Source organism: Staurois parvus, unplaced genomic scaffold, assembly GCF_062004578.1.
Source record: "Staurois parvus isolate SC_StPar_1 unplaced genomic scaffold, SC_StPar_1.0 ptg001133l, whole genome shotgun sequence".
NCBI classification, from domain to species: domain Eukaryota; kingdom Metazoa; phylum Chordata; class Amphibia; order Anura; family Ranidae; genus Staurois; species Staurois parvus.
In genome coordinates, this window is record NW_028318929.1 from 3,802,780 (window position 1) to 3,828,018 (window position 25,239).

At 43.3% G+C, this 25,239-nt stretch overlaps 1 protein-coding gene across 3 annotated transcripts in view; it reads right to left on the reverse strand.

The window, feature by feature from the left end:
• Positions 1 to 25,239, reverse strand: part of CUNH6orf47 (chromosome unknown C6orf47 homolog) — a 31,741-nt gene that overhangs the window by 5,318 nt on the left and 1,184 nt on the right. The window contains exon 1 of one of the 3 annotated variants that reach the window (XM_089659139.1): positions 15,000 to 15,103. The exons of the other annotated variants lie outside the window; for them this stretch is intronic. The gene's annotated coding sequence lies outside the window, so the exon portion shown is untranslated. Of the gene's footprint in view, positions 1 to 14,999; positions 15,104 to 25,239 lie in introns of those variants that run through there. 3 annotated transcript variants of the gene reach the window in all.

Consider the following 25,239-nt stretch of genomic DNA (forward strand, 5'->3'; position numbering starts at 1 on the left):
CTCCTGAAGCCTGACTGGAATACTCCCAGGGGGTTGCTGGGATGTTTCTAAGAGAGGCCTAGTCATTACTGCGCACCTCCTCCATTACAGGAGTGAGCCCTTTCTCTGATTCAAACCCCCAAACGTGCTCTTTCTCCCCCCTGATACAGTAGCTTTGAATCAGCGTCTGAGAGCTCACTCCTGTGATGGTGGGGGTGAGCAGTAATGACTAGGCCTCACTTAGCAACATCCTAGCAATGTCCTCGGATATTCCAGTCAGACTTCAGGTGGTATGTAAATGGCCTACACCTATAGCAAGGGCATTATTCAACTTTAGTCAGAGCTGCACAGTTTTTTGTACAGCAATCTCCCTGCTGAGCTCTTGTGTTCTGACAGGGGAACTCTTTCCCCCCCCACTCCCTTTCCACCAGAACACATTGGTCAGTGCTCGCAGCCATTGGCTGCCAGCACTGATCAGATGCCGATCAGCTGAGTGTTTTCCAGCATGCTTGTTCAACAGAAGCCGGATGTTAGGCTGCTGTACACACTGGCTGAATGTTGGCCGGTTGTGTACCAGCCTTGGGCTCCATTCAGACTTCAAAATCATGCAATTTTCATTGCAACTTTACAACGCACTTAAATAACTCAGGTGCCACTTTGAAGGGTTTACATTGAAGTCGCATGAAAGTCGGACCAAAGTGGTACAGGAACTACTTTCAAGTCACTGCGACTTGAAGTCACACAGATATGAAGGGTACTCATTGGGAAACATGGGGCACGATTTGTCAAGCGGCTTTGGACCCCAATGTCGCATGACAAGTCGCACAAGTGTGAATGGGCTCTTAAAGGGTAACTCCATTTTCATAAGAAAAAAAAACAAGTAAAAAAATAATATTAATATAGTGTATACAATTGTGACCCTAGTCATATTGTAATTGAACGTTATTAAAAATTACCTTTCCTTTTCAATCTACAGCACTGTAATTTTCTGTAAAATGCAATATGGCTACCTGGAGGCGTTCTGTATACAGATGGTGTACAGAACGCCCCCTGAAAATGTAATTTCCTGCTTGTGTGGTTGACTCATTGATTTTCCCAGAAGTCTGCACTAAGATACAAGATGCAACACTGTACCCATATGAATTTTTTAGCATTTTTTTGAGACAGATAAAACTTTATTTTGGTGGTATTTATTCACCTCTGGGGTTTTTATTTACTTTTTTTTGCTATATAAATGAAAAAGTCCAAAAATTTTGAAAAAAACTTTTTCTTATAAAATTTAGCAAATAAATAATCTTTCTTCATAAAACTTGGCCAAAATTTATTTGGTTATCTTTTTAGTATATAAAAAAAAAATAACCCAAATTTGTTTATAACCAAAAATTATAATTTTTCAAAAATGTTTTACATTTTTATTTCATTTTTTTATATTATCTATGTTTTTGTTTTTTTAAATATACGGTCACCCTAGCAGTACAGTGTCACCATAGTGACACTGTACTACTTGTGGGGCTTGATGAATATTTTTTTTTTTTTTACACTGATTGCTTTTACACACCTAAAGGCTGTAAAAGCAATCATTACTCCTTCTCTCTGGCTGCATTCTTGCAGCCATTGAGAAATACTGTGAGAGCTGTGATTGGTCACAGCTTGTCACATGGTACAATGCTGTTGTGAATAGCCTTGTACCATGTGCCCTTGGTGATCTTTCACACATTTCGCTAGTAGTAAGCAATGATGTCAGGAAGTGACATCTTGCTTACTACTATTCGAGTGATCCCTGATTGGCCAATCAGGGATCACATGAATCAGGACTTCACACAGAGGACACAGTGGGCTCCGGATCGCGGTGCCGCGCGCTCCCAGGGAACGCACACAGCCTGAAAATGCGGGCACCGTTTATGAACGGCAACCCGCCCCTGCACTGCTCCCGTCCAGCTGTTTATGTACATGGGCTGGCCGGGAAGTAGTTAAATGCAAAACATTGTGTTTTTGGTTCAATAGACTTCAATGGAGACACTGCAGAAATACATGTAGTGCGTTTTTTAATGCGTTTTCATCTGCCCAGCAACAAGGTGTACCTTGTATCTTCAGTGTAACATGAAACATGGTAAGTGTGCACAGCCCACTATCCCAAAACCACCCCCCTACAGGATTGTGGAAAGAAAGAAGACCCTGTCCGGCTCTGCTTACACAGCTATGTCACTCATTCAATGGAATCTGTCAATGAAAAACTGCAAAGTCCCATCTGCCACTGCGGCAGAGGGACTATAGGGACATCACAGCACTTGTAGTCCATTGATACTTCCTCCAGCTGTATCTCAGGACCTGGAGCTAGACGAATAGTCTGCAGGAGCCAGAGCATTGCACCCAAGCTTCTTTTTGAGATATATATATATATACACACACACATACACACACACACTATATTGCCAAAAGTATTGCCTTTTCACGCACATGAACTTGAATGGCATCCCAGTCTTAGTTCGTAGGGTTCAATATTGATTTGGCCCACCCTTTGCAGATATAAGAAGGCTGTCCACAAGGTTTAGGAGGGTGTCTATGGGAATGTTTGACCATTCTTCCAGAAGCACATTTGTGAGGTCAGGCATTGATGTCGGACGAGAAGGCCTGGCTCCCAGTCTCAATTCTAATTCATCCCAAAGGTATTCGATGGGCTTGAGGTCAGGACTGTGCAGGCCAGTCAAGCTCCTCCACTCCAAACTCGCACATCCATGTCTTTATGGACCTTCCTTTGTGCAGTCATGTTGGAACAGGAAGGGGACATTCCCAAACTGTTCCCACAAAGTTGGGAGCATGAAATTGTCCAAAATCTCTTGGTATGCTGATGACTTAAGAGTTCCCTTCACTGGAACTAAGGGGCAAAGCCCAACCCCTGAAAAACAACCCCACACCATAATCCCCCATCCACCAAACTTTACACTTGCACAATGCAGTCAGGCAAGCACCATTCTCCTGGCAACCCCCAAACCCAGACAAGTCCATCGGATTGCCAGACAGAGAATCATGATTCATCACTCCAGAGAACACATCTCCACTGTTCTAGAGTTCAGTAGCGGCGTGCTTTACACCACTGCTACCGATGCTTTGCATTGCACTTGGTGATGTAAGGCTTGGATGCAGCTGCTCAGCCATGGAAACCCATTCCATGAAGCTCTCTACACACTGTTGTTGTGCTAAACTGAAGGCAACACGAAGTTTGGAGGTCTTTAGCTATTGACTCTGCAGACAGTTGGCGACTTCTGCGCACTGTGCCCTTCAGCATGCGCTGACCCCGCTCTGTCATTTTAAGTGGCCTATCACTTGGTGGCTGAGTTGCTGTTGTTCCCAATTGCTTCCACTTTGTTATAATCCCACTAACAGTTGACCGTGGAATATTTATTAGCCATGCAATGTCATGGATGGACTTATTGCACAGGTGGCAACCTATCACGGTACCATTCTTGGAGTCACTGAGCTCCTGAGAGCGACCCATTCTTTCACAAATGTTTGTGGGAGCAGTCTGAATGCCTAGGGGCTTGATTTTATACTTTCGGCAATATAGTGTACATGTATGTATATATATATATATATATATATATACACACATACATACACACACACATAGTATATACATATACATAAGTAACTCCACAATCCATCTCAAGATTTTTCTGTGAATGTTGCAGTGGATTTTATTTGTTTCTATACATATCAGCACAAAGGAAAGTCCTATCTTCAGGGAACACTGATCCCTTGTCTTGTTGCCTCAGTATATGAAGCAGCTGTGTTCTTTTTGGTGATATTGGTTAACGTGGATGTCCTTCTCCTCCGGTGTTGTGACATGCAGCCCTCTGACCCTTACATTCTTACATTCTGCCAGAGGTCAGCTATACATAAAAATAGGCCTCAGATTGAGTAACAGAGAATTAGCTGCAGGGAGCAAACAAATGCAGTGACAAGTAGGAACACGTATACCGCATGGGTGCTGGTAGAAACCTATAGTGGCATTATAATGAACTAAAAATAAGTCACTATGACAGCTCACTTACTAAAAGGGCCCATTAACATCAATTGTAACACTCGCTACATGCATTGCCAGTTATTATGCATGGCGCCCCAATGCACCTTAAAACATATACTGTATTCGCTGTAACATGTGAATGTGTCCTTATGTAAAGACCCTTTCACACCGTTGCCTTGCGGTATTGCATGCTTTGCTGCAATGCACAGTAACGCTCATTACCTGAATAGTATCCCAATGTGCTATAAACACAAACATGCCCTGCAACGCACTGCAGAAAAACACATGGTGTACAGTGCGTTGCGCGAGAATGCAGCCAGCCCTACTTTCTTACACATCATTCATTTTGAATAGGCTGTTTAGTATACTGCAACGTGTTACTGCATGACAAAGCGTGTGCTGCAGCACAGAGCATTGTGGTGTAAATAGGTTCTAAATCCTTTACGCATAAAGCGTTACACAACAAGCATTGTTAAAGCCAAATTGAACCTTCTGTAATGCAGTCAGGCTACATACTTATACAAAAATAAATATGCCTCTTCTTTATTAGCTAATCATCTGCTGCAGCAAGGCTTAAAATGGTTGGAAAGTAAACATTAAAAAAAAAACCAAAACATGTCTATACTTACCTGCTCTGTGCAATACAATTGCACAGAGCAGGACCGATCCTCCTTTGCTCAGGTCCCTCGATAGCGCTTCTCCTCTCTTGCTGGTGCCCCCAATTGTCAGCCGATTCCCATGGGGGCACTCATGCGGGCTCACTCTCAATTCCTGCTGCTGTATCCATTGACACAGACAGCGGGACTTGGCTCTGCCTCTCACTACCTCGTGACTGGAGTCAATAGACAGGAGAGGAAGCCAATGGCTCCTGCTGCTATTGATCTGCCGAGTGAGGAAGGACAAAGCCAGGAGAGCTGCAGCTCCCATGCACATCACTGAATTGTAATGGGGCTCGGGTAAGTATAAGGGGGGGGGGGGGGACATTCTGTTACACAGAAGGTTTTTTACCTTAAAGTGTTTCTAAACCCCGGACCCTGCAGTCACTATATCTGGTCTCCAAGGACCCTGCATTCACTATATCTGGTTTCCACGGACTCTGCATTCACTATATCTGGTCTCCCATGACCCTGCATTCACTATATCTGGTCTCCCAGGACCCTGCATTCACTATATCTGGTCTCCCAGGACCCTGCATTCACTATATCTGGTCTCCCAGGACCCTGCATTCACTATATCTGGTCTCCCAGGACCCTGCATTCACTATATCTGGTCTCCCCGGACCCTGCATTCACTATATCTGGTCTCCCCGGACCCTGCATTCACTATATCTGGTCTCCCCAGACCCTACATTCACTATATCTGGTCTCCCAGGACCCCGCATTCACTCTATCCGGTCTCCCCGGACCCCGCATTCACTATATCCGGTCTCCCCGGACCCCGCATTCACTATATCCGGTCTCCCCGGACCCCGCATTCACTATATCCGGTCTCCCAGGACCCTGCATTCACTATATCTGGTCTCCCAGGACCCGGCATTCGCTATATCTAATCTCCCACAGTACACACAACATGGAAATGCAATTATTTTAGTAAATATAAACTGCTAAATACCTTTTCTCATCAGCAGTTAGAGCAATCTTGTGACTTCTATCAGTGTCCAGCAGAGCACTGGTTAAAGCTTGTAGGAGGAGTTTTCATTCTACTCTAGGAGGATGCAGAACCCCTGACCTCTGTCTGGACAGCACTGATTGGCCCTGCGCTGATCACATGCACTTTCCCATGAAAAAAAAACCCTCTCTAGCAATACACACCAAACTGAGTAAATCCACATGATATGTCTTAATAGGAGATAAGAGGAGAACATTGGAAGAAGGGGAGGAACAGAGAAGACAAGATCAAACAGCCTTTTCCTGTTGTGGGTTTAGTAATACTTTAATGCACAGAATAAATTAAAGTAAAAAAAACCTTGAGGCTTTAGAACCACTTTAAAAACCTGTGTTGAAGCACATAGGAAATTTCCCCTCACTTCCTGTCCCAAAGCCAAAACAGGAAGTGGGATGATATCCCTTCGAGGTAGAGAAATCCTTGGTTGCACCACACTCACAAGAATTGGTGTCCCCATTGGAAGACTTTCCCTCTATTTTTGATCTGGCAACAACTCAAAATTTGTGATCTTCTCCCCAACAGGGGCACAGACATCAATAAAAACCCTACAAGGGTTCTAAACCTCTCCACTTTATACAAAACTAGAAAAAAATCTGACTTTACATGTAACACTTTAAAGTTTTAAAACAGGGACAGCCAGGCAACTAGCATTGTTAAAAGGAGCTCAGCAATGGAATCATCTGTATTTGTCTCCGTGCAGATATTCTTTACTGATTTATATATAGTGTCTTTATTTCTGTGACAACAGACATAATACAAACAAGGGCGGGTAATACACATAGTACAAGAACATGTCAGATGACGAGTGCATTACGAAAGAGGGAGGGAGAGAAAGAGAGAAACAGGGAGGGAAAAAGAGAGAGAGAAAGAGGGAGAATGAGAGAGGAAGAGGGAGAATGAGAGAGGGAGAGAAAAAAAAGAGAGAGAGGAAGAGGAAAGGAGGGAGAGTGAGAAAGAGGAAGGGAGGGAGAGAGAGAAAACGGAAAGGAGGGAGAGAAAAAGAAAGAGGAACGGAGGGAGAGAGAGAAAGAGGAAAGGAGGGAGAGAGAGAAAGAAAGAGGAAAGGAGGGAGAGAGAGAGAAAAAGAGGAAAGGAGGGAGAGTGAGAAAGATGAAAGGAAGGAGAGAGAGAAAGAGGAAAGGAGGGAGAGAGAGAAAGAAAAAGGAAAGGAGGGAGAGAGAGAAAGAAAGCGGAAAGGAGGGAGAGAGAGAAAGAAAGCGGAAAGGAGGGAGAGAGAGAGAGAAAGAAAGATGAAAGGAGGGAGAGAGAGAGAGAAAGAAAGAGGAAAGGAGGGGGAGTGAGAAAGAGGAAAGGAGGGAGAGAGAGAAAGAGGAAAGGATGGAGAGAGAGAAAGAAAAAGGAAAGGAGGGAGAGGGGGGATGGGGAGGGGAGAGAGAGGGGAGAGAGAGGAGAAGGAGAGAGAGGGAGGGAGGGAGGGAGTGAGAGAGAAGAAGGGGGGGGGAGAGAGGTAATGGAACTGATAGGTGGAATAGAAGATTCCATTATAAGCTGAAGGCGGGATAGGCTTCCCTGAAGAGATAGGTTTTCAGAGAACGCCTAAAAGTGGGCAGAGTAGGCTATAGTCTGATAAATTGGGGTAGAGAGTTCCAGAGGATGGGGGAGATGCAACGGCTGTACAATCTTCCTGCATATGCCTTGTGCTTACAGCCATATAGAGAGGGATGCAAAGCTCTAGATAGTGGTCTCTAAACTGCGGCCCTTTGATTGCCTTTATCTGGCCCTTAAGGGAACTAGTCCTCCCACTGATATGAGGCACCATTCCTCCCACTAACACCAACATTGGGACAGAATTCCTCCCACTGGTATAGACTAAAGAAAACTATTACTTCCACTAATACTAAAGATGGTGCACTTTTCCTCCCACTGGTACCATCATTGGGGTACTGTTCCTGCCACTGACATCAACAATGGGGCATAATTCCATCCACTGATATAAAATATAGAGCATTATTACTCCTGCTAACACTAAAGATGGGGCACTTTTCCTCCCACTGATACCATCGATGGTGCACTACTCCTGCCACTGACACCAATGCTGGAGCACCAGTCCTTCCCTAACACCAATATTGGGGCACCGGTCCTTCCACTGACACCAATATTGGGGTACATTTTCTTTCATTGATACCAGTTTTGGGGAACCATTCCTTCCACTGACATCAATGTTGGAGCACCAGTCCTTCCCTAACACCAATAATGGGACACCAGTCCTTCCACTGACACCTGTATTGGGCCACATTTTCTTTCATTGATACCAGTTTTGGGGAACCATTCCTTCCACTGACATCAATATTGGAGCACCAGTCCTTCCTTAACACCAATGATGGGGCACCGGTCCTTCCACTGACACCTGTATTGGGGCGCATTTTCTTTCATTGATACCAGTTTTGGGGAACCATTCCTTCCACTGACATCAATGTCGGGGCACCAGTCCTTCCCTAACACCAATGATGGGGAACCATTCCTTCCACTGATACCAATAAGAGGGAGCTATTCCTTCTACTGACACCAATGATTGGGCACTATTGCTGCTGCATTTTCCATTCCCTCTGGTTACAGTCCGGCCCCCCTAAAGTCAGAAGACCAGAAAACTGGCCCTATGTTCAGAATGTTTGGAGACCCCTGCTCTAGATGAAGATCACTTGCGTCCAGACCTGTGTGGCCATCCCTGTATAGATGTAAACACTGGTTTGTGCTGGAAGATCTATTCAACTGCTGCGTCTTCCGTGTTGTCATTGATTTTGAAAGGTTTACTGCATGAAACACCTATCAGGTGCATAAACATAACCCTCTGCACATGGTATGGATCTATTCACTGCTGTAAATGAATATTTATATAGATCATTATACAGATCAGTAGCTTAAACCCCCTTCCTGTCCAGCCCTGGCGTCCCTTTAACTTGACTATTACGCCTGGGGTCTGCCTGATCATACAACTGTGATTGGCTGTCACAGTGATCACATGATCAGGAGCTGGTCCTGTTGGCTCCAGATCAATAACAGAGACTAAGGCTGGCCATACATTATACAATTATCTGGAGATTTTTGGTTTAGATTTACCAAAAACCATATAATAGGAGGACAAACCTAAACAACACTTTCAGCTGTATCCAATTAGGCAGGCCCTTGCACTACACAGTTGAAGGTAAATCTAAAGGAAATTGGGCAGAAAATTGGAAGATAATTGTATAATGTATGGCCAGCCTTAGGCTGGCCATACACTATACAATTTTCTGCCCAATTTCCTTTAGATTTACCTTCAACTATGTAGTGCAAGGGCGTGCCTAATTGGATACAACTGAAAGTGTTGTTTAGGTTTGACCTTGTATTATATGGTTTTTGGTAAATCTAAAGCAAAAATCTCAAGAAAATTGTATAATGTGTGGCCAGCCTAATGCAGGCCATAGATGGGTCGAAAAATCGGCCGATTTTCGGATCGTTAGTGGGCTAAATGTTCGGCCGTTTTTTGGTATTTTGGCAGATTTTTTTTATCGGTAAAGTTGGAAAAAAAATCGGCCGATTTTCGCGGCAATGATGGGCAAATCGGCCGATCTTTTACCGATAAAAAAATCTGCACATGACCCGTGACCTGCAAGAGGAAGACAAAAAGAATAAGAAAAAAGAAGAGGATGGAGAAGAAGAAGAAGGAGAAGGGGAAGAGAAGAAGAGGATGAAGAAGTAGAAGAGGATGGAGAAGAAGAGGATGAAGAAGAAGAAGAGGAAGAAGAAGAAGAGGAAGAAGAAGAAGAGGAAGAAGAAGAAGAAGGAGGATGAAGAAGAAGAGGAAGATGAAGAAGAGGATGAAAAAGAAGAAGAAGGAGGATGAAGAAGAAGAGGAAGATGAAGAAGAGGATGAAAAAGAAGAGGATGAAGAAGAAGAGGATGAAGAAGATGAAGAAGAAGATGAAGAAGAGGATGAAAAAAGAAGAAGAAGAGGATGAGGATGAAGAAGAGGATGAAGAAGAGGAAGATGAAGAAGAAGAAGAGGATGAAGAAGAAGAAGAAGAGGATGAAGAAGAAGAGGAAGAAGAAAAAGAGGATGAAGAAGAAGAGGAATTCCAGTATGGCAAAAAGAGTCCCTGCAGAGAGCTCCGCTATTTCTTTGACAGTTCATTGACATTTATAGCGGTTGCAACATTGTATCTATTTGTTTCCGAATAAAAACATCTGTATCCTAAATGGATACAAATAGATACATTGTTGCAACCGCTATAAATGTCAAGGAACTGTCAAAGAAATAGCGGAGCTCACTGCAGGGACACTTTTTGCTGGCTGTAAACGGGATGAAAATCGGCCGATTTTTTTTACCGTTGCTGGTAACGTCGGCCGCTTGAACGACCGATTTTTTGGTTTTTTAAAAGAAAAATCGGCCGATTTTCGACCCGTCTATGGCCTGCATAAGGCTAGGTTCACAACTATGCAGGTTGCGTTTGAGCTGTTTCTACATTGGATCTTGAGTTGCATTTTTGCTTTGTTTTTTATGCATTTTTATTCTTGTTGCTAGGCAGATTTAAAATGCAAAATGCAGCAAAAACGCATAAAAAATGCAATACATGCTTTTCTGCAGCGTTTCTATTGAAGTCTATAGAACCAAAAATGCTACTTTTTGCATTCAAAAAAATCCCTGACCCTTTCCAAAAAACTCACTGGCTGAAAACGCGCAGATGTGAACCTGTCCCATAGGAAATCATGTTAAATAGACTGTACTGCGTTTCTATAAAACGCAGCAGAAAATGCTTAGGTGTGAACCTAGAGTAAGAGCTGTTTTTGACAGCTCAGTCCCTGTGTTGGAAGTGCGCAGTAAGCATGTTCTCACCACAAAAACTACTGCTGCCTACGTGCTGGCATGTAGGCATGAAGGCCCACCCTCTTTGCCGACACACGTGTTATATGGACAGCAAGAGGTTAAAGCCCGACTCCAGGCACAGAAAAAAAAAAAAAATACCCCCTGCAGTGGCCTCCACCCCCCTACCCCCGCATATACTGTACATTGCAAGGGATAAATGCTCGTTAAGGCTCGGTTCACACTTCTGTGACTTGGGATCCGACTTGTGAGACGCATGGCATATGTGAGACGCATGGCCATACACTATACAATTTTCTTGAGATTTTTGGTTTAAATATACCAAAAAAACATAATATGAAGTCAAACCTAGCAACACTTTCAATTGTATCCAGTTAGGCAGGCTCTTGCACTACAAAGTTGAAGGTAAATCTAAAGGAAATTGGGCAGAAATTGGACAGAAAATTGTATAGTGTATGGCCAGCCTAAGTCAACGAGAGCTGTCTTGACCACCTCCCGACCGGCCGTTGCATATAAACGGCCGGACGGTGGCACTGCAGTTCAAGGTGGCTGTTTATAAACGGCCTCCCCGCACCCTGCTTGTGCGTGCTCCCTGGGAGCGCGCAGCACTGTGATCCGGTGCTCGCTGTGTCCTCCGGACACAGTGGAACACCGATCGTCGGACGGGACCTCGTACATTGCTTACTACGTGTGAAATCTGTGAATGATCACAGAGGTCACATGGTACAGGGCTATTCACAACAGCCTTGTACAATGTGACAAGCTGTGACCAATCACAGCTCACTCTGTCTGCAAGAATGCAGACAGAGAGAAAGAGAAATTATGGCTTTTACAGCCTTTATGGGTGTAAAAGCAATCAGTGTAAAAAAAAAAAATCTTCATCACCCCCCCACAAGTAGTACAGTGTCACTATGGTGACACTGTACTGCTAGGGTGACAGTATGTAAAAAAATAAATAAATAATAAAAAAAAACTAAAAATGTAAAAAAAAATGTTTAAAAATTATAATTTTTGGTTATAAACTAATTTGACTTATTTTTTTTTTTTTACTAAAAAGATAACGGAATACATTTTGGCCAGGATTTATGATGAAATACTATTTATTTGCAAAATTTTATAAGAAAAACACTTTTTTGAAATTTTTTGGACATTTTCATTTACATAGCAAAAAAATAAAAATCCCAGCGGTGAATAAATACCACCAAAATAAAGCTTTATCTGTCTCAAAAAAATGCTAAAAAATTCATACAGGTACAGTGTTGCATGACCGCACAATTGTCATTCAAAGTGTGATAGCGCTGAAAGCTGAAAATTGCCCTGGTCAGGAAGGGGGTGAAAGTGTCCAGACTGGAAGTGGTTAATTAGCACCACTGAAGTTGCTCCTGTACTACATCAAGGCGACTTCTATCCAACTTGTGCCCATAGACTTTAATGGAAGTCGCCTCCAAGTCGGATCCTAGTCTATATTGATGTGATTTGGATCCAACATTACAGGAAGATTGCCCAGGTGTTCCCTGAAAGTTGCTTCAGAGTTGCATGACTTTCAGGTCGTAGTAGTGTGAACTGAGACTTAGGCTGGCCATACATTATACAATTTTCTTGAGAATTTTGGTTATAATTTACCAAAAACCATATAATATGAGGTCAAATCTAAACAACACTATCAGTTGTATCCAGGGGTGGACTGACCATTTGGAAACTCGGGCAGTTTCGAGGGCCCGGAGTCAGTAGGGGGCCCCATGAGATGCCCCTGGTACCTTTTTCATAGGCTCTTTTGAGTTTGGGCAAGGACACAGGGGCCCCATGATCCCCTATTGCCCGGGGGCCCCATAAGTTGTCAGTCCGCCCCTGGTTGTATCCAATTAGGCAAACTCTACATAGCTGAAGGTAAATCTAAAGGAAATTGGACAGAAAATTGTATAGCTTATGGCCAGCCTAATGCAGGCCATAGACGGGTCGAACATTGGCCGATTTAAAAAAAAAAAAAAAAAATGAAAAATCGGTCGTTCGTTCGGCCGACATTACCACCAACGGTAAAAAAAAAAAAAAATCGGCCGACAAAATCATAACGTTCACCCCATAACTTCTGTCCCTTGCAGGTCACAGCTCATGCGCGGATTTTTTATCGGTAAAATGATCAGCAGATTTGCCCATCATTGCCGGGAAAATCGGTCAATCGTCAAAATCGGCCGCAAATTTTCCAACATGACCGATAAAAAAAACTGCAAAAAACCCGAAAAAAAATGGCCGACCAATTAACCCACTAACAGTGCGAAAATCGGCCGATTTTGTTCGGCTGAAAAATTGGCCGATTTTTGACCCGTCTATGGCCGGCCTTAGTGTAGGGTTTTGCAGAAGAGGCTGTGATACTCACCTTCTCTATGTGATACTCCTTCAATCCGTGAGACCAGTCTGCCACAGCCTCCCCTGTAAGCTGCCTATTAGCCCTGCACATGATGATGTCAAAGCTCCGCCCACAGAACGTAACTTCAGGGACAGAATGCATGGAATACAGCCCCTTCTGCAACCTCCTACTTTAAGTCACCGTTCATACCACTGCAATTTAAAATTTAATTTCAGCACAATTTCAGGTGCGATTTCTGAAGATTTTATTGCGACTTGTGAAGATTTTCAATGATTTCTTGCGATTTCCATTATATTCTATGTATGTGAAATCCTAATAAACTGCAGAAAAAGTCATGCAAGAACCACTGCAGCAAATCGCACGTTAGGACACTGACATTCACATTCATTAGATGAGATTTCAATTTGCACATCGCACCTGAAATTTCACCAGTATGACCGGGCACTTAGCAAGCATTTAATCCTTGCAGTGAAGGGGGTACCCTACTGCAAGGATTGTGCCCAGCAGGGTCTCCATGCCCGGCAGGCAAACAATAAATGCGTCAGCACAACATTCTGCAGTGGAACTATTTCAATGATGACGTCATGGTGTCACTCTGTAGTCCAAGCTGACACAGCACACACAACTGCTGTCAACTTGAGGTTCGGGGGAAGGGAGGTAAAAATGACTCATTCTTTTATCTGAAGTATTCAATCAGGCAGAACTAGCCTCAAGGCAGGCTGCTTTGGGCTGTTCTGTCTATTTAGTTAACCCATGGTGCTCTTTGTTGTGTATTAAATGTTTATATGTAAAAGCAATGATTGTACATATAGCACAATATACTATCACAGACAGGGGCGGACTGATCATTTGGATACTCGGGCACTGCCCGAGGGCCCGGGGTCAGTAGGGGCCCCATGAGATGCCCCTGGTACCTTTTTCATAGGCTTATTTAAGTTTGACAAGGACACAGGGCCCCATGATCCCCTATTGCCCGGGGGCCCCATGAGTCCATGAGTTGTCAGTCCGCCCCTGATCACGACCTATCAATCCTTAATCACTTCCACACCACCCTATAGCTGAAATACTGCTACAGGGCGGCATGGCTGAGCAAAATCACGTATGTATATATGCCCGGTGCAGGGGCGGACTGACAACTCATGGGGCCCCCGGGCAATAGGGGATCATGTGGCCCCTGTGTCCTTGCCCAAACTCAAAAAAGCCTATGAAAAAAGTACCAGGGGCATCTCATGAGACCCCCTGCTCACCCGGGCCCTCGGGCAGTGCCCGAGTTTCCAAATGGTCAGTCCGCCCCTGCCACGCCGCCATTCGCTGCTTCGGCTGTCAGTCACTGAGTATTACCAACAGATTACCAATACAGATCTCTCCCCTGTCAGCTCCTGCACACTGCTTTGTATGGCTCTGCATAGCACAGCCATACAAAGCAGTGTGCTTACAGTGAAACACACACACAGCCCACATAGTAAAACAGCACACAGTTAACCCTTTCATCACCCCAGATGTTAACCCCTTCCTGCCCAGTGCCATTAGTACAGTGTCAGTGCTTTTTATTAGCACTGATCACTGTATTGGTCTCACTGGGGATGTCAGTGGCCGTTAGTTCCCCTCCGTGTCAGAATGCTTGCCGCAGTCCCGCTATAAGTCACTGATCACCGCCATTACTAGTAAAAAATAAAAATAAAATCCCGGTATCTATACCGCCATTTGTAAACGCTATAACTTTCACGAAAACCAATTAATTTACATATATTGGGATTTTTTTAGAAAAGACATCGCAGAATACATTTTGGCCTTAATATATGATGAAATTAGATTTTTTTTATTTTTTTACTGGAATGTTTTATAGCAAAAAGTCAAATAGTTTTTTTCTCAAAATAGTTTTTTTTTTTTTTTTATAGAGCAAAAAATAAAAATGCACAGGTGATTAAATACCACAGAAAGAAAGCTCAATTCATGGGAAAAAAAGGACGTAAATTTCATCTGGGAGCGGCATTGCATGACCGCGCAATTGTCAGTTAAAGTAACGCAGCGCCGTAACGCAAAAAATGGCCTGGTCAGGAAGGGGGGGGGGGGAAATCCTTTAAGAGGGCAAGTGGATAAAGATACCCCTAATACTAAATGAACCCCTTCTACAACATACTCACCTTATCCCACCCTGGGAGAGTCTGCGATGAGCCCTGACTGCAGGATCCGAGGACAAGGGATCCTCACTGCTGGGACTTTTACTTCCACAGCAGATGGTGAAGCAGATGGTGTGTGCTGACGCAGCTCAGCCAGTGGAGACACACAGCAGTCAAGCATGTAAATGACCTTTTCTGATCCTCGGAATACGACTGTCATTGTATACAGAGATTCTGCTGGAAAATCTCTTGGTAAACCTATTGGTGACTCTTCCTGTATTTGGAGAAAAAAAAACTTTCGACACATGCAAGACTTTTATTCATTAACCAACATAGAAGATTGCAGCTGTTCCTTAAATCACAGGACTTATGCAGGCCATAGATGGGGAGAAAACCAGCCAATTTTTCTTTAAAAAAACGAAAAATCGGTCGTTCAATCGGCCGACCTTACCAGGAACGGTAAAAAAAAAAAAAAACGTCCGATTTTCATCCCGTCTACAGCCGGCAAAAAGTGTCTCTGCAGAGAGCTCCGCTATTTCTTTGACATTTATAGCGGCTGCAACATTGTATCTATCTGTATTTGTATCCATTTCGGATACAGATGTTTTTATTCAGAAACAGATACATTGTTGCAGCCGCTATAAATGTCAAAGAACTGTCAAAGAAATAGCGGAGCTCTCTGCAGAGACACTTTTTGCCGGACTGGAATTCTTCTTCTTCTTCATCCTCTTCTTATTCTTCTTCATCCTCTTCTTCTTCTTCATGCTCCTCTTCTTCTTCTTCATGCTCCTCTTCTTCTTCTTCATCCTCCTCTTCTTCTTCTTCATCCTCCTCTTCTTCATTCTCTTCTTCATCCTCCTCTTCTTCTTCATCCTCTTCTTCTTCTTCATCCTCTTCTTCTTCTTCATCCTCTTCTTCTTCTTCATCCTCTTCTTCTTCTTCATCCTCTTCTTCTTCATCCTCTTCTTCTTCATCCTCTTCTTCTTCATCCTCTTCTTCTTCATCCTTCTTTTTGTCTTCCTCTTGCAGGTCACTGCTCATGCGCAGATTTTTTTATTGGTAAAAAGATCGGCCGATTTGCCCAAAATCGGACGATCTTTTTCCAACTTTACCGATAAAAAAAATCTGCCAAAATAGCGAAAAACGGCCGACCTATTAACCCACTAACGATCCGAAAATCGGCCGATTTTATTTTCGGCCGAAAAATCGGCCGATTTTCGACCCATCTATAGCCTGCATTAGGCTAGATTCATGCGTTTTTTATGCATTTTGCATTTTTTTCCTCCAACTTGTTGCTGGGCAGATTAAAAACACAAAACGCATCAGCCTGGGTTCACACTGATGCGGAGCCGAATTCGCACGGGTTTCTGTGCAATTTCCACACCGCATTATAATCACACCCCGTTCATCAGAACCTCTGTGAGTGTGTGTTTTAAATTAATGACACCTGAAATCAGTTCGCAATACGCAGTGCGATGATCAGAATCAGAATGCATGGGTGTGAACACCCATGCGATCCGATTCTGGTGTGGACTAAAAAAGGGTCCTGCACTTTTTTGGTGCGGGTGCGGTGCGATTTGAGTCAAACAAGATGTATGGCTCAAATTACACCGCACAGAAATCGCATGTGATTTGTACAGGAATGCGGTGCGGTTCCTGTGCACACAACATGTGATGTGCCGCACCATATCAATGTGAACCCAGGCTCAAAAAGGTGTCAAAAATGCACTACGTGCTTTTCCGCAGCGTTTCCATTGAAGTCTATTGAACCAAAAACGCAACGTTTTGCGTTTAAAAAAGTTCCTGACCCTTTCCACAAAATGCACCGGGTGAAAACGCAGAGATGTGAACCTGTCCCATAGGAAATCATGTGAAATGGACTGCTGTGCGTTTCTGCAAAACGCAACGGAAACGCATAGGTGTGAACCTAGAATAGAATGGAATATGTCTCAGTGCCGCAACATGTGCTCTTGTATGGTCACCCTTAGACTTTATTTACACTTGTGGTTGGGCAGGGGGAAAAAAATGCACGGTTGAGCATTTTTACCACCCCTAACCACTCCCCCTTAAGCTACAAAATCAGCGGAGACGGGTGTACATATGCTGTGGCGGTGACGATTGACTTCACAGCACAGCAAAAATGCAGCAGCAGAGCGGACACAGGGCTGTCATCCATTGCTCAGCTGAGATCAGCGGGGAGATCCCCCACTGAAAGGGTCCGCCCCATGTGAAAGGATCCTTAGAGAATTCAGCTCTTTTTTTTTCTGTCTTGAAGAGAGTCTCACTTCTCATGCTGTATTCCCCAGTGTACCATATTTATGTCCTTATGCAAAAGCTGGGTGACTGGATTCTACAATGGTGCTCCTCGCTGTAATCAGACACAGCATGCGCTTTGCACGCAGGCATGCATTCCTCACATCTCCCTTTCCATCACCATTAGACTGTAAGCTCTTGTGCCCAGAGCAATCATTTGTTTTACTATTAGGCCCCTATTACACACGGGCGTTCACTTTTTTTCATATGTTCAGTCACATTTTTTCCAAGAAAAAAACGGATCAGTTCACATCATTTTTTCTATCAGTTCATATCCGTTTTTCATCAGTTGACATCAGTTTTTTATCAGTTTATATCCTTTTTTCATCTGTTCACATCCGTTTACATCCATGTTTCGTATTACATCCATTTTTCATCCGGATTGCATACATTCTTATCCGTTGACATCAATTTTTGTCCGTTTACATCCGTTTTTCATCCAATTACATAAATTTTTTCATCCGTTTACATCCATTTTTCATCCGGTTACATACATTTGGATCCGTTTACATCAATTTTCGTCAGTTTACATCTGTTTTTCATCCAATTACATCAATTTTTTCATCCGTTTACATCCATTTTTCATACAATTACATCCATTTTTCATCTGGTTACATATGGTTTTATCCGTTTACATCCATTTTTCATACAATTACATCCATTTTTCAGCTGGTTACATATGGTTTTATCCATTTATATCTGTTTTTCATCAGTTCACATCCATTTTTCATTAGTTTTTCATTAGTTTATGTTTTTCATCTGTTCACATCCGTTTACATCCATTTTTCGTCCAATTACATACATTTTTCATCCGGTTGCATACATTTTTATCTGTTTACATACATTTTTGTCCGTTCACATCAGTTTTTCATCCAATTACATCGTTTTTTTGTCCATTTACATCCATTTTTCATCCAGTTACATACATTTTTATCCGTTTACATCAATTTTTCATACAATTGCATCCATTTTTCATCTGGTTACATATGGTTTTATCTGTTTACATCCATTTTTCATACAATTACATCCATTTTTCATCCGGTTACATATGGTTTTATCAGTTTATATCCATTTTTCATCAGTTCACATCCATTTTTCGTCACTTTTTCATCATCAGTTTTATATGTTTTTCATCTGTTCACATCCGTTTACATCTATTTTTCGTCCAATTACATCCATTTTTCATCCGGTTGCATACATTTTTGTCCGTTTACATCAGTTTTTCATCCAATTACATCCGTTTTTTCGTCCGTTTACATCCATTTTTCATCCAATTACATCCATTTTTCATCCGGTTACATACATTGTTATCCGTTTACATAAATTTTTGTCCGATTACATCCGTTTTTTATCCAATTACCTCAGTTTGTTCGTCTGTTTACATCCATTCTTGTCCGTTTACATCCATTTTTGTCCGTTTACATCCATTTTTCTTCCGTTCTGTTTTTATTTTGTCAACAGAAGAAAAATAGGGGTGCCTTCTGTTCCAAAAAAATGGATGTTAACGGATGCGGACATTACCAGATGTAAACAGATGATCATCCGTTTACATCTGCTAGTCCATAGAAATACATGGGTGTCCGTATTTTATCCATAAATGGTCAGATGAAAAATGTACATACAGAACGCTGGTGTGAAAGGGGCCTAAATCTTTGTCTTTTGGTTTGTTAATGTCCCTCCAAATTATTACATTTATGCACAGTGGCTAAATGGATAGCACTTCTGCCTGGCAGTACTAGGGTCGTTGGTTCAAATCCCAACCATGGCACTACCTGCCTGGAGTTTTCATGTTCTTCCTGTGCTTGCGTGGGTTTCCTCCGGGTACTCCAGTTTCCTCCTACACTCCAAAGACATGCTGGTAGGTAAATTAGACCCTGTCTACATTGGCCCTAGTATGTGTATGTATGTATGTGAGTTGGGGACCTTAGATTGTACGCCCCTTGCGGGTTAGGGACTGATGTGAATGTACAATATAGATGTAAAGAGCTGTGTAAATTGATGGCGCTATATAAGTACCTGAAATAAATAAATAAATATAGCTCCCTCATTTCCTGTGGCTCTGTACAGAGTGATAAAAGCTCAAATGAGTGTAGATAAATAAAAATCCTCTTTGGATAAACAAATACTCAACACAAACAATTCCAAGAGCAACAAAGCAGAACAGAGAGCCAGACTGATCATGCTAGATCTAGTAATCTATCCATCCATTCAGTTGTATCCGACCCTTGGCGATTGCATGGACCGTCACTCGTAAGCAGGGGCGGACTGACAACTCATGAGGCCCCCGGGCAATAGGGGATCATGGGGCCCCTGTGTCCTTGCCCAAACTCAAAAAAGCCTATGAAAAAGGTACCAGGGGCATCTCAAGGGGCCCCCTACTGACCCCAAGCCCTCGGGCAGTGCCTGAGATTCCAAATGGTCAGTCCACCCCTGCTCATAAACAACTTTTTCCATGAATTCTCTTAGCAATTATTTTACAGCGTGGGTTGCCGGGTCTTTCCCCAACCCCTACCATGCAGGGGATCCCGAGGGATGAAACTAAGACAATTTAGACAGGAGCCAATTAACCTACCAGCATGTGTTTGGAGTGTGGGAGGAAACCGGAGTAGCCAGAGGAAACCCACACGAACACAGGGAGAACATGCAAACTCCATGCAGGAGGCACCATGGTTGGGAATTGAACCCATGACCCATTTACTGCACAGCAGACGTGCTAACCACTAAGCCACTGTGCCGCCCAATCTAGTAATACATTGCAGAAAACGCTGTATAAATAACGAGTATTATCATTAAAACAAAACATTTCCCCATCTTAGGCTACCTGCACACAGGCGTATTAATGTACAATCCAGATATGATGCCAGAAAAATATGCCTCAAACGTTGCGTATGTAAACACGTTTATGTGCGTCTACATGTGTATGGCGTTTAGAAGCATATGAGCGTAAACGTATTCTATTGACTAGAATATTCATTTATTTCAGCTACTGGAATTAATGTGTGCACATACATGCAGGTTTAGATGACACGCGGGCATACAATTCATTAACCACTTCCAGACTGGACACTTTCACCCCCTTCCTGTCCAGGCCAATTTTCAGCTTTCAGTGCTATCACACTTTGAATGACAATTGCACGGTCATGCAACACTGTACCCATATTAATTTTTTAGCTTTTTTTTTAGACAGATAAAGCTTTATTTTGGTGGTATTTATTCACCACTGGGATTTTTATTTTTTTTTGCTATGTAAATTAAAAAGTCCAAAAATTTTGAAAGTGTTTTTCTTATAAAATTTTGCAAATAAATAGTATTTCATTGTTAATCTTGGCAAAAATGTATTCTGTTATATTTTTAGTAAAAAAAAAAATCAACCCAAATCAGTTTAAAACCAAAGTTGTAATTTTTGAACATTTTTTTTATATTATTTTTTATTTATTATTTTTTTTTTTACATACTGTCACCCTAGCAGTACAGTGTCACCATAGTGACACTGTACTACTTGTGGGGGGTGATGAAGACTTTTTTTTACACTGATTGCTTTTACACCCATGAAGGCTGTAAAAACAATCATTTCTCCTTCTCTCTAGCTGCATTCTTGCAGCCATTGAGAACTACTGAGTGAGCTGTGATTGGTCACAGCTTGTCACATGGTACAAGGCTGTTGTGAATAGCCTTGTACCATGTGACCTCGGTGATCATTCACAGATTTCACATGCAGTAAGCAATGATGTCACAAGTGACATCTTGCTTACTACTTTGCATGTGATCACTGATTGGCCAATCAGTGATCACATGATCGGGACCTCGTACAGAGGTCCCGTCCAACGATCGGTGTTCCACTGTGTCTGGAGGACACAGCAGGCACCGGATCGCTTCCAGGGAGTGCGCACAAGCAGGGTGCGGGAAGGCCGTTTAGAAACGGCCACCCGACCCTGCACTGCCACCGTCCGGCCGTTTATATAAAACAGCCGGACGGGAGATGGTTAAGGAGACTCCTTTCTGAATGCAGGTTTAGGGCATTTTTTACGCCCCCAAACCCAGCTCTAACATACACCTGGAAACTACACAATGTGCACATGGTTCGAATTCTGAAAGATTTTCATACGAAAATCGGACTTAAGAATAATCGGCCAATTTTTGCTCTGTTAGTGGGAAAATGGCATCAGCCAATTTTCGTGGTTCCTCCCCATTTCATGCTGGAAAATTCGTGAAAAACGACCGATTTTCGAAATCATTGGTGGCACTATCAGATTACAGAACGAGCGACGTTTCAATTTTCAGACAAAAAATTGTTCGGAATTCGAACCATGTATGGTCTGCATTAGAGCTGCTTTCAGACGCGTTAAAAAAAAAAATGTCAGATGCTTTTAAAAGCAACATTTTCTGCCTTTGTGCATGAGGCCTTATACTTGTCTGTGTATATATTGCATAAAAATTGTCTCCAGACTATGGCCCGCAGGCTGGATGTAACCTCCTGCTAGCTGTCCAGACCTTGGGGCACTATTCCTGCCACTCATATAAAAAAAATGGGGCACTATTCCTCCCACACTGACACCAATGATGGGGCACTATTCCTCCCACACTGACACCAATGATGGGGCACTATTCCTCCCACACTGACACCAATGATGGGGCACTATTCCTCCCACACTGATACCAATGATGGGGCACTATTCCTTCCAATAATACCACTGATGGGACACTATTCCTCCCACTGACACCAATGATAGGGCATTGTTCCTCCCACTGATACCAAAGGTGGGACACTATTCCTGCCACTGATACCAAAGATAGGACACTATTCCTACCACTGACACCAATGATAGAGCACTATTCCTCCCACTGACACCAATGATGGGGCACTGTTCCTGCCACTGATACCAAAGATGGGGCACTATTCCTGCCACTGTTACCATAGATGGGACACTATTCCTGCCACTGACACCAAAGATAGGGCACTATTCCCCCCACTGACACCAAAGATAGGGCACTATTCCCCCACTGACACCAACAATGGGGCTTTATGCCTGCCACTGATACCAAAATAGGGCACTATTCCTGCCACTGACACCAATGATTTTATTTATTTATTTCAGGTACTTATATAGCACCATCAATTTACGCATATATTGTACATTCACATCAGTCCTGAACCCTCAAGGGGTGTACAATCTAAAGTCCCTAACTTACATTCATGGCATGGCCAGGAATGAAACTAGGACAATTTAGACAAGAGCCAGTTAACCTACCAGCATGTCTTTGGAGTGTGGGAGGAAACTGGAGAACCCATAGGAAACCCACGCAAGCACAAGGAGAACATGCAAACGCCAGGCAGGTGGTGATTCGAACCAACGACTCTAGTACTGCCGTGGGGCATTATTCCTCCCACTGACACCAACCATGGGGGACTATTCCTCCCACTGACACCAACCATGGGGGACTATTCCTCCCACTGACACCAGCGATGGGGCACGATACTTCCCACTGACACCAACGATGGGGCACGATACCTCCTACTGACTTCAATGATGGGTCTCTATACCGCCCACTGACACCAATGACGGGGCACAATTGTTCACACTGACACCAACGATGGGGCACAATTCCTCTCACTGACACCAACGATGGGGCACAATTCCTCCCACTGACACCAACGATGGGGCACAATTCCACTGGCACCAACGATAGGGCACAATTCCTCCCACTGGCACCAACGATAGGGCACAATTCCTCCCACTGACACCAACGATAGGGCACAATTCCTCCCACTGACACCAATGATGGAGCACAATTCCTCTCACTGACACCAACGATGGAGCACAATTCCTCCCGCTGACACCAACAATGGGGTACTATTCCTCTTCCTACTGACCACAGGGTATGTGTAATTTATTTACTCCCACTGACCACCAGGCCTGAGGCATGGATTATTCCCACTGAATCCACAACATTTTTTATCCCCATTAGCCACAATCCAGACCCCCAAATGTCTGAAGGACAGTAAACTGGCCCTTTGATTAGAAAGTTTGGAGACCCCAGCTGTATCCTAAACCTCAAGTGAGATTTGAAGAGCTCATATACATTAGATCCCTAGTACCCAGCTTGCAACCCTTTGGTATTTATTGTCCAGGCCTTTGTAAAGGGGCTGTAATAGCAGTGATCTCTAGCAGTCTCCTGTAACAGGCCCCCAGTCTTCAGCTGTCTCTTGCAACCTATTGTCTCTAGTCTCCTGCCACCCCTTCACTATGGCCTCAGTCTCTTGCCTATTTTTGCAGTATGTCAACAGTCTCGGACAATGTGCTGAAGCATTGCATGTACTAAATACTATGTGTGGCCCCCTGGGACCAAAGTTGAGGTCCCTTTATTTAATAAATTAACCACCAGTGCATTAGCTGATAATACAATCCAATGTCCATAGGGCTTTACCAAACAACCCCACTTGAAGCTGGACTGGGCAGATGTGATCAGAAAGGCAGGAAATCCTTGTCTCATCAATTTTGTCTTTTCCCTGATAACCCAGTGCCCACGGAATTCCACCTCCCCAGTTTTTTTTCATAGGCTAATCATGAACAGTCGCATGGCGCAAATTCACTTTAAGGGAAACCCTGGCCGGAATAGATGCCTGAGATCAGTCACATTGTACCTGCATCTACAATCATACTCTATGGCGACCTTTATAAAACTGGCCATTTATGGCTTAAATTTCGTAAGGTTCAGCAGGAATTGGCCAAAATCTGAGCCATGTATGGGCCTGTAGGCACAACAAAAGTTGAGAACAATATCAGTTTGGCCACGAATTTCCTTCCTGGCTGCTTCAACAGAAGTCAATTGAAAAATCGATGTAGATAACAGGGCAACCTAAGGAGCGAATCTCAGCCAGTTCAGCGGGAATCAGACAAAATTCATTGAATGCATGACCAGCTTTGGATTCAATATGTCAGATCACCGGGATCGTAGCTCCTATCTGATTTCATTGTTTAGGGAGGCTTTTATAATACACTAGCCATCCTCAACGATGGTTCCTTGGAGCTATAGGGTTCCTTCAGAGGTTATTTATTTCAGGTACTTATATAGCGCTGTCAATTTACACAGAGCTTTACACATATATATATTGAACATTTACATCAGTCCCTAACCCTCAAGGGGTGTACAATCTAAGGTCCCTAACTCACATTCATACAAACACATACTAGGGACAATTTAGACAGGAGCCAATGAACCTACCAGCATGTCTTTGGAGTGTGGGAGGAAACTGGAGCACCCGGAGGAAACCCACGTAAGCACAGGGAGAACATGCAAACTCCATGCAGGAGGCACCATGGTTGGGAATCAAACCCATGACCCATTTACTGCCAGGCAGATGTGCTAACCACTAAGCCACTGTGCCGCCCCACTACTAGGGGTTCCTTGAGTTGTGGCTAATTGACATCCTATTTGATGGTGACTGCATGAAGCTGGGTCCATCGTCACTTTAAAAAAGTCCTGGATTCTTTCTTGGGTACACAGAATATAACTGGATACTAACATTTATAGGTAAAGTTGATCCAGGGAATATCCGATTGCCTCTCGGGGGATCAGGAAGGATTTTTTTTCCCTGTAGGAGCAAATTGGATCATGCTTTGCTGGGTTTGTTTGCCTTCCTCTGGATCAACTGTGCGTATAGGATAACTTTTTTTTTTTTTTTCTTATCAATGGTTGAACTGGATGGACTTTTGTCTTTTTCCAGCCAGACTAACTATGTCACCTAGCACAGAGAGCACAACTGCACCAGTTATCTTTTTATCTACCTGTACGGGGAGCGTTCTGACCATCACTGTAAATCTGGCCATACATGGTAGTTTTTTTCGCTCAGCCTGCGGGCTGAATGAAAAAGACTGAACCAATTCCCCCATCCACACAATCGAGGTAGATGGCAGAATTTTTCCTGCTACACTATTGTAGTGCGTGGACT